The sequence below is a fragment of the Triticum aestivum genome, chromosome 6B (genome assembly GCF_018294505.1).
Source record: "Triticum aestivum cultivar Chinese Spring chromosome 6B, IWGSC CS RefSeq v2.1, whole genome shotgun sequence".
Classification (NCBI taxonomy): Eukaryota; Viridiplantae; Streptophyta; class Magnoliopsida; order Poales; family Poaceae; genus Triticum; species Triticum aestivum.
This window is the reverse complement of record NC_057810.1, coordinates 727,342,975-727,353,414: the sequence shown is the minus strand read 5'-3', so window position 1 is coordinate 727,353,414 and position 10,440 is coordinate 727,342,975.

Below are 10,440 nucleotides of genomic sequence, written 5' to 3'. Positions count from 1 at the left end.
GAATCGGCCAAAACTGCGAGTGTTGATGACCGACACGTAAGCGCACCTTCGGGTTCAATAACTATGGAAATCGCTTCGGGCCCAAAACTGGTGAGTAATAGTCAACCAAACGGGTCAGAATTGGCTAAACTGTGAGTGTTGACGACGGACACGTAAATGCACCCCGGGGATCGTCAATCGTGGAAATCGCTCTGGGACCCCAAAATGCTGAGTAATAGTGCATGAAATGGACCAGAATAGGCAAAAATTGTGAGTGTTGATGACCAACATGTAAACGTGCCCTGGGGTTCGTCAATCGTGTAAATCACTTTGTGACCCCAAAACTAAGCAATAGTCCAAGAAACGGGCCAGAATCAGCCCAAACTTCGAGTCTTGATGACCAACACATAAGCACAACTTGGGGTTCGACAATCATGGAAATCGCTTTGGGACCCCAAAATGGTGAGTAATACTCCATGAAAGAGCCCAGAATCTGACAAACTTAGGCTTATTGTTGAACGATTCATAAACGTACCGCGGGGTTCATCAATCATGGAAATCTCTCAGGGACCCCAAATCAATGAGTAATAGTCCATAAAAAGGGCCAGAATCGGCCCAAACTGCGAGTCTTGACGACCAACACCATAAGCACAACTTGGGGATCGACAACCATGGAAATTGCTTTGGGACCCCAAAATGGTGAGTAATAGTCCAAGAAACGGGCAAGAATCGGCCAAAACTACGATTTTTCATGACCAGCACGTAAACGCACCCCGGGATTTGTGAATCATGGAAATCATTTAGGGACACCAAATCAATGAGTGATAGTCCACGAAACGGGCCAGAATCAGCCAAAACTGCGAGTGTTGATGACCGACACCTAAACACACCCCGGTGTTCGTCAATCGTGGAAATTACTCCGGGACCCCAAAATAGTGAGTAATAGTCCTAGAAACGGGCCAGAATCGGCCAAAACCGCGAGTGTTGATGACCGACACGTAAGCGCACCTTTGGGTTCAACAACTACAAACATTTCTTCGAGACCCCAAAACGGTGAGTAATAGTTCATGAAACGGGTCAGAATTTGCCAAAACTGTGTGTGTTGACGACAGACATGTAAACGCACCCCGGGGATCGTTAATCATGGAAATCACTCAGGGACCCCAAATCAGTGAGTAATAGTCCATGAAACATGCCAGAATCGGCCCAAACTGCGAGTGTTGTTGACCGACACATAAATGCACCCCGGTGTTCGTCAATCGTGGAAATCAGTCCGGGACCCCAAAACTGAGTAATAGTCCAAGGATCGGGCCAGAATCAGCCAAACTGTGATTATTGATGACCGACACGTAAACACACCATAGGGTTAAACAACCATGGAAATCGCTTTGGGACCCCAAAACAGTGAGTAATAGTCCATGAAACGGGTCAGAATTGACAAAAGCCACGAGTGTTGATGACCGACACCTAAACGCATCCCGGGGTTCGTCAATCGTGGAAATTACTACGGGACCCCAAAACAGTGAGTAATAGTCGAAGAAACGGGCCAGAATCGGCCAAAACTGCGAGTGTTGATGACCGACACGTAAGCGCACCTTCGGGTTCAATAACTATGGAAATCGCTTCGGGCCCAAAATTGGTGAGTAATAGTCAACCAAACGGGTCAGAATTGGCTAAACTGTGAGTGTTGACGACGGACACGTAAATGCACCCCGGGGATCGTCAATCGTGGAAATCGCTCTGGGACCCCAAAACACTGAGTAATAGTGCATGAAACGGACCAGAATAGGCCAAAATTGTGAGTGTTGATGACCGAAACGTAAACGTACCCTGGGGTTCATCAATCGTGGAAATCACTCCGTGACCCCAAAACTGAGTAATAGTCCAAGAAACGGGCCAGAATCGGCCCAAACTGCGAGTCTTGACGACCAACATATAAGCACAACTTGGGGTTCGACAATCATGGAAATCGCTTTGGGACCCCAAAATGGTGAGTAATACTCCATGAAAGAGCCCAGAATCTGACAAACCTAGGATTATTGATGAACGATTCATAAACGTACCGCGGAGTTCATCAATCATGGAAATCTCTCAGGGACCCCAAATCAATGAGTAATAGTCAATAAAAAGGGCCAGAATCGGCCCAAACTGCGAGTCTTGACGACCAACACCATAAGCACAACTTGGGGTTCGACAACCATGGAAATAGCTTTGGGACCCCAAAATGGTGAGTAATAGTCGAAGAAACGGGCCAGAATCGGCCAAAACTACGATTTTTCATGACCAGCACGTAAACGCACCCCGGGATTCGTGAATCATGGAAATCATTTAGGGACACCAAATCAATGAGTGATAGTCCACGAAACGGGCCAGAATCAGCCAAACTGTGATTATTGATGACCGACACGTAAACACACCATAGGGTTAAACAACCATGGAAATCGCTTTGGGACCCCAAAGCAGTGAGTAATAGTCCATGAAACGGGTCAGAATTGACAAAAGCCGCGAGTGTTGATGACCGACACCTAAACGCATCCCGGGGTTCGTCAATCGTGGAAATTACTACGGGACCCCAAAACAGTGAGTAACAGTCCAAGAAACGGGCCAGAATCGGCCAAAACTGCGAGTGTTGATGACCGACATGTAAGCGCACCTTCGGGTTCAATAACTATGGAAATCGCTTCGGGCCCAAAATTGGTGTGTAATAGTCAACCAAACGGGTCAGAATTGGCTAAACTGTGAGTGTTGACGACGGACACGTAAATGCACCCCGGGGATCGTCAATCGTGGAAATCGCTCTGGGACCCCAAAACGCTGAGTAATAGTGCATGAAACGGACCAGAATAGGCCAAAATTGTGAGTGTTGATGACCGAAACGTAAACGTACCCTGGGGTTCATCAATCGTGGAAATCACTTCGTGACCCCAAAACTGAGTAATAGTCCAAGAAACGGGCCAGAATCGGCCCAAACTGCGAGTCTTGACGACCAACATATAAGCACAACTTGGGGTTCGACAATCATGGAAATCGCTTTGGGACCCCAAAATGGTGAGTAATACTCCATGAAAGAGCCCAGAATCTGACAAACCTAGGATTATTGATGAACGATTCATAAACGTACCGCGGAGTTCATCAATCATGGAAATCTCTCAGGGACCCCAAATCAATGAGTAATAGTCCATAAAAAGGGCCAGAATCGGCCCAAACTGCGAGTCTTGACGACCAACACCATAAGCACAACTTGGGGTTCGACAACCATGGAAATTGCTTTGGGACCCCAAAATGGTGAGTAATAGTCGAAGAAACGGGCCAGAATCGGCCAAAACTACGATTTTTCATGACCAGCACGTAAACGCACCCCGGGATTCGTGAATCATGGAAATCATTTAGGGACACCAAACCAATGAGTGATAGTATACGAAACAGGCCAGAATCAGCCAAAACTGCGAGTGTTGATGACCGACACCTAAACACACCCCGGTGTTCGTCAATCGTAGAAATTACTCCGGGACCCCAAAATAGTGAGTAATAGTCCTAGAAACGGGCCAGAATCGGCCAAAACCGCGAGTGTTGATGACCGACACGTAAGCGCACCTTTGGGTTCAACAACTACAGACATTTCTTCGAGACCCCAAAACGGTGAGTAATAGTTCATGAAACGGGTCAGAATTTGCCAAAACTGTGTGTGTTGACGACAGACATGTAAACGCACCCCGGGGATCGTTAATCATGGAAATCACTCAGGGACCCCAAATCAGTGAGTAATAGTCCATGAAACATGCCAGAATCGGCCCAAACTGCGAGTGTTGTTGACCGACACATAAATGCACCCCGGTGTTCGTCAATCGTGGAAATCAGTCCGGGACCCCAAAACTGAGTAATAGTCCAAGGATCGGGCCAGAATCAGCCAAACTGTGATTATTGATGACCGACACGTAAACACACCATAAGGTTAAACAACCATGGAAATCGCTTTGGGACCCCAAAACAGTGAGTAATAGTCCATGAAACGGGTCAGAATTGACAAAAGCCGCGAGTGTTGATGACCGACACCTAAACGCATCCCGGGGTTCGTCAATCGTGGAAATTACTACGGGACCCCAAAACAGTGAGTAATAGTCGAAGAAACGGGCCAGAATCGGCCAAAACTGCGAGTGTTGATGACCGACACGTAAGCGCACCTTCGGGTTCAATAACTATGGAAATCGCTTCGGGCCCAAAATTGGTGAGTAATAGTCAACCAAACGGGTCAGAATTGGCTAAACTGTGAGTGTTGACGACGGACACGTAAATGCACCCCGGGGATCGTCAATCGTGGAAATCGCTCTGGGACCCCAAAACGCTGAGTAATAGTGCATGAAACGGACCAGAATAGGCCAAAATTGTGAGTGTTGATGACCGAAACGTAAACGTACCCTGGGGTTCATCAATCGTGGAAATCACTCTGTGACCCCAAAACTGAGTAATAGTCCAAGAAACGGGCCAGAATCGGCCCAAACTGCGAGTCTTGACGACCAACATATAAGCACAACTTGGGGTTCGACAATCATGGAAATCGCTTTGGGACCCCAAAATGGTGAGTAATACTCCATGAAAGAGCCCAGAATCTGACAAACCTAGGATTATTGATGAACGATTCATAAACGTACCGCGGAGTTCATCAATCATGGAAATCTCTCAGGGACCCCAAATCAATGAGTAATAGTCAATAAAAAGGGCCAGAATCGGCCCAAACTGCGAGTCTTGACGACCAACACCATAAGCACAACTTGGGGTTCGACAACCATGGAAATAGCTTTGGGACCCCAAAATGGTGAGTAATAGTCGAAGAAACGGGCCAGAATCGGCCAAAACTACGATTTTTCATGACCAGCACGTAAACGCACCCCGGGATTCGTGAATCATGGAAATCATTTAGGGACACCAAATCAATGAGTGATAGTCCACGAAACGGGCCAGAATCAGCCAAAACTGCGAGTGTTGATGACCGACATCTAAACACACCCCGGTGTTCGTCAATCGTGGAAATTACTCCGGGACCCCAAAATAGTGAGTAATAGTCCTAGAAACGGGACAGAATCGGCCAAAACCGCGAGCGTTGATGACCGACACGTAAGCGCACCTTTGGGTTCAACAACTACAGACATTTCTTCGAGACCCCAAAACGGTGAGTAATAGTTCATGAAACGGGTCAGAATTTGCCAAAACTGTGTGTGTTGACGACAGACATGTAAACGCACCCCGGGGATCGTTAATCATGGAAATCACTCAGGGACCCCAAATCAGTGAGTAATAGTCCATGAAACGGGCCAGAATCGGCCCAAACTGCGAGTGTTGTTGACCGACACATAAATGCACCCCGGTGTTCGTCAATCGTGGAAATCACTCTGGGACCCCAAAACTGAGTAATAGTCCAAGGATCGGGCCAGAATCAGCCAAACTGTGATTATTGATGACCGACACGTAAACGCACCATAGGGTTAAACAACCATGGAAATCCCTTTGGGACCCCAAAACAGTGAGTAATAGTCCATGAAACGGGTCAGAATTGACAAAAGCCGCGAGTGTTGATGACCGACACCTAAACGCATCTCGGGGTTCGTCAATCGTGGAAATTACTACGGGACCCCAAAACAGTGAGTAATAGTCCAAGAAACGGGCCAGAATCGGCCAAAACTGCGAGTGTTGATGACCGACACGTAAGCGCACCTTCGGGTTCAATAACTATGGAAATCGCTTCGGGCCCAAAACTGGTGAGTAATAGTCAACCAAACGGGTCAGAATTGGCTAAACTGTGAGTGTTGACGACGGACACGTAAATGCACCCCGGGGATCGTCAATCGTGGAAATCGCTCTGGGACCCCAAAATGTTGAGTAATAGTGCATGAAATGGACCAGAATAGGCAAAAATTGTGAGTGTTGATGACCAACATGTAAACGTGCCCTGGGGTTCGTCAATCGTGTAAATCACTTTGTGACCCCAAAACTAAGCAATAGTCCAAGAAACGGGCCAGAATCAGCCCAAACTTCGAGTCTTGATGACCAACACATAAGCACAACTTGGGGTTCGACAATCATGGAAATCGCTTTGGGACCCCAAAATGGTGAGTAATACTCCATGAAAGAGCCCAGAATCTGACAAACTTAGGCTTATTGTTGAACGATTCATAAACGTACCGCGGGGTTCATCAATCATGGAAATCTCTCAGGGACCCCAAATCAATGAGTAATAGTCCATAAAAAGGGCCATAATCGGCCCAAACTGTGAGTCTTGACGACCAACACCATAAGCACAACTTGGGGATCGACAACCATGGAAATTGCTTTGGGACCCCAAAATGGTGAGTAATAGTCCATGAAACGGGCAAGAATCGGCCAAAACTACGATGTTTCATGACCAGCACGTAAACGCACCCCGGGATTCGTGAATCATGGAAATCATTTAGGGACACCAAATCAATGAGTGATAGTCCACGAAATGGGCCAGAATCAGCCAAAACTGCGAGTGTTGATGACCGACACCTAAACACACCCCGGTGTTCGTCAATCGTGGAAATTACTCCGGGACCCCAAAATAGTGAGTAATAGTCCTAGAAACGGGCCAGAATCGGCCAAAACCGCGAGTGTTGATGACCGACACGTAAGCGCACCTTTGGGTTCAACAACTACAGACATTTCTTCGAGACCCCAAAACGGTGAGTAATAGTTCATGAAACGGGTCAGAATTTGCCAAAACTGTGTGTGTTGACGACAGACATGTAAACGCACCCCGGGGATCGTTAATCATGGAAATCACTCAGGGACCCCAAATCAGTGAGTAATAGTCCATGAAACATGCCAGAATCGGCCCAAACTGCGAGTGTTGTTGACCGACACATAAATGCACCCCGGTGTTCGTCAATCGTGGAAATCAGTCCGGGACCCCAAAACTGAGTAATAGTCCAAGGATCGGGCCAGAATCAGCCAAACTGTGATTATTGATGACCGACACGTAAACACACCATAGGGTTAAACAACCATGGAAATCGCTTTGGGACCCCAAAACAGTGAGTAATAGTCCATGAAACGGGTCAGAATTGACAAAAGCCGCGAGTGTTGATGACCGACACCTAAACGCATCCCGGGGTTCTTCAATCGTGGAAATTACTACGGGACCCCAAAACAGTGAGTAATAGTCGAAGAAACGGGCCAGAATCGGCCAAAACTGCGAGTGTTGATGACCGACACGTAAGCGCACCTTCGGGTTCAATAACTATGGAAATCGCTTTGGGCCCAAAATTGGTGAGTAATAGTCAACCAAACGGGTCAGAATTGGCTAAACTGTGAGTGTTGACGATGGACACGTAAATGCACCCCGGGGATCGTCAATCGTGGAAATCGCTCTGGGACCCCAAAACGCTGAGTAATAGTGCATGAAACGGACCAGAATAGGCCAAAATTGTGAGTGTTGATGACCGAAACGTAAACGTACCCTGGGGTTCATCAATCGTGGAAATCACTCCGTGACCCCAAAACTGAGTAATAGTCCAAGAAACGGGCCAGAATCGGCCCAAACTGCGAGTCTTGACGACCAACATATAAGCACAACTTGGGGTTCGACAATCATGGAAATCGCTTTGGGACCCCAAAATGGTGAGTAATACTCCATGAAAGAGCCCAGAATCTGACAAACCTAGGATTATTGATGAACGATTCATAAACGTACCGCGGAGTTCATCAATCATGGAAATCTCTCAGGGACCCCAAATCAATGAGTAATAGTCAATAAAAAGGGCCAGAATCGGCCCAAACTGCGAGTCTTGACGACCAACACCATAAGCACAACTTGGGGTTCGACAACCATGGAAATAGCTTTGGGACCCCAAAATGGTGAGTAATAGTCGAAGAAACGGGCCAGAATCGGCCAAAACTACGATTTTTCATGACCAGCACGTAAACGCACCCCGGGATTCGTGAATCATGGAAATCATTTAGGGACACCAAATCAATGAGTGATAGTCCACGAAACGGGCCAGAATCAGCCAAACTGTGATTATTGATGACCGACACGTAAACACACCATAGGGTTAAACAACCATGGAAATCGCTTTCGGACCCCAAAGCAGTGAGTAATAGTCCATGAAACGGGTCAGAATTGACAAAAGCCGCGAGTGTTGATGACCGACACCTAAACGCATCCCGGGGTTCGTCAATCGTGGAAATTACTGCGGGACCCCAAAACAGTGAGTAACAGTCCAAGAAACGGGCCAGAATCGGCCAAAACTGCGAGTGTTGATGACCGACATGTAAGCGCACCTTCGGGTTCAATAACTATGGAAATCGCTTCGGGCCCAAAATTGGTGTGTCATAGTCAACCAAACGGGTCAGAATTGGCTAAACTGTGAGTGTTGACGACGGACACGTAAATGCACCCCGGGGATCGTCAATCGTGGAAATCGCTCTGGGACCCCAAAACGCTGAGTAATAGTGCATGAAACGGACCAGAATAGGCCAAAATTGTGAGTGTTGATGACCGAAACGTAAACGTACCCTGGGGTTCATCAATCGTGGAAATCACTTCGTGACCCCAAAACTGAGTAATAGTCCAAGAAACGGGCCAGAATCGGCCCAAACTGCGAGTCTTGACGACCAACATATAAGCACAACTTGGGGTTCGACAATCATGGAAATCGCTTTGGGACCCCAAAATGGTGAGTAATACTCCATGAAAGAGCCCAGAATCTGACAAACCTAGGATTATTGATGAACGATTCATAAACGTACCGCGGAGTTCATCAATCATGGAAATCTCTCAGGGACCCCAAATCAATGAGTAATAGTCCATAAAAAGGGCCAGAATCGGCCCAAACTGCGAGTCTTGACGACCAACACCATAAGCACAACTTGGGGTTCGACAACCATGGAAATTGCTTTGGGACCCCAAAATGGTGAGTAATAGTCGAAGAAACGGGCCAGAATCGGCCAAAACTATGATTTTTCATGACCAGCACGTAAACGCACCCCGGGATTCGTGAATCATGGAAATCATTTAGGGACACCAAACCAATGAGTGATAGTATACGAAACAGGCCAGAATCAGCCAAAACTGCGAGTGTTGATGACCGACACCTAAACACACCCCGGTGTTCGTCAATCGTGGAAATTACTCCGGGACCCCAAAATAGTGAGTAATAGTCCTAGAAACGGGACAGAATCGGCCAAAACCGTGAGCGTTGATGACCGACACGTAAGCGCACCTTTGGGTTCAACAACTACAGACATTTCTTCGAGACCCCAAAATGGTGAGTAATAGTTCATGAAACGGGTCAGAATTTGCCAAAACTGTGTGTGTTGACGACAGACATGTAAACGCACCCCGGGGATCGTTAATCATGGAAATCACTCAGGGACCCCAAATCAGTGAGTAATAGTCCATGAAACGGGCCAGAATCGGCCCAAACTGCGAGTGTTGTTGACCGACACATAAATGCACCCCGGTGTTCGTCAATCGTGGAAATCACTCCGGGACCCCAAAACTGAGTAATAGTCCAAGGATCGGGCCAGAATCAGCCAAACTGTGATTATTGATGACCGACACGTAAACACACCATAGGGTTAAACAACCATGGAAATCGCTTTGGGACCCCAAAACAGTGAGTAATAGTCCATGAAACGGGTCAGAATTGACAAAAGCCGCGAGTGTTGATGACCGACACCTAAACGCATCCCGGGGTTCGTCAATCGTGGAAATTACTACGGGACCCCAAAACAGTGAGTAATAGTCCAAGAAACGGGCCAGAATCGGCCAAAACTGTGAGTGTTGATGACCGACAAGTAAGCGCACCTTCGGGTTCAATAACTATGGAAATCGCTTCGGGCCCAAAATTGGTGTGTAATAGTCAACCAAACGGGTCAGAATTGGCTAAACTGTGAGTGTTGACGACGGACACGTAAATGCACCCCGGGGATCGTCAATCGTGGAAATCGCTCTAGGACCCCAAAACGCTGAGTAATAGTGCATGAAACGGACCAGAATAGGCCAAAATTGTGAGTGTTGATGACCGAAACGTAAACGTACCCTGGGGTTCATCAATCGTGGAAATCACTCCGTGACCCCAAAACTGAGTAATAGTCCAAGAAACGGGCCAGAATCGGCCCAAACTGCGAGTCTTGACGACCAACATATAAGCACAACTTGGGGTTCGACAATCATGGAAATCGCTTTGGGACCCCAAAATGGTGAGTAATACTCCATGAAAGAGCCCAGAATCTGACAAACCTAGGATTATTGATGAACGATTCATAAACGTACTGCGGAGTTCATCAATCATGGAAATCTCTCAGGGACCCCAAATCAATGAGTAATAGTCCATAAAAAGGGCCAGAATCGGCCCAAACTGCGAGTCTTGACGACCAACACCATAAGCACAACTTGGGGTTCGACAACCATGGAAATAGTTTTGGGACCCCAAAATGGTGAGT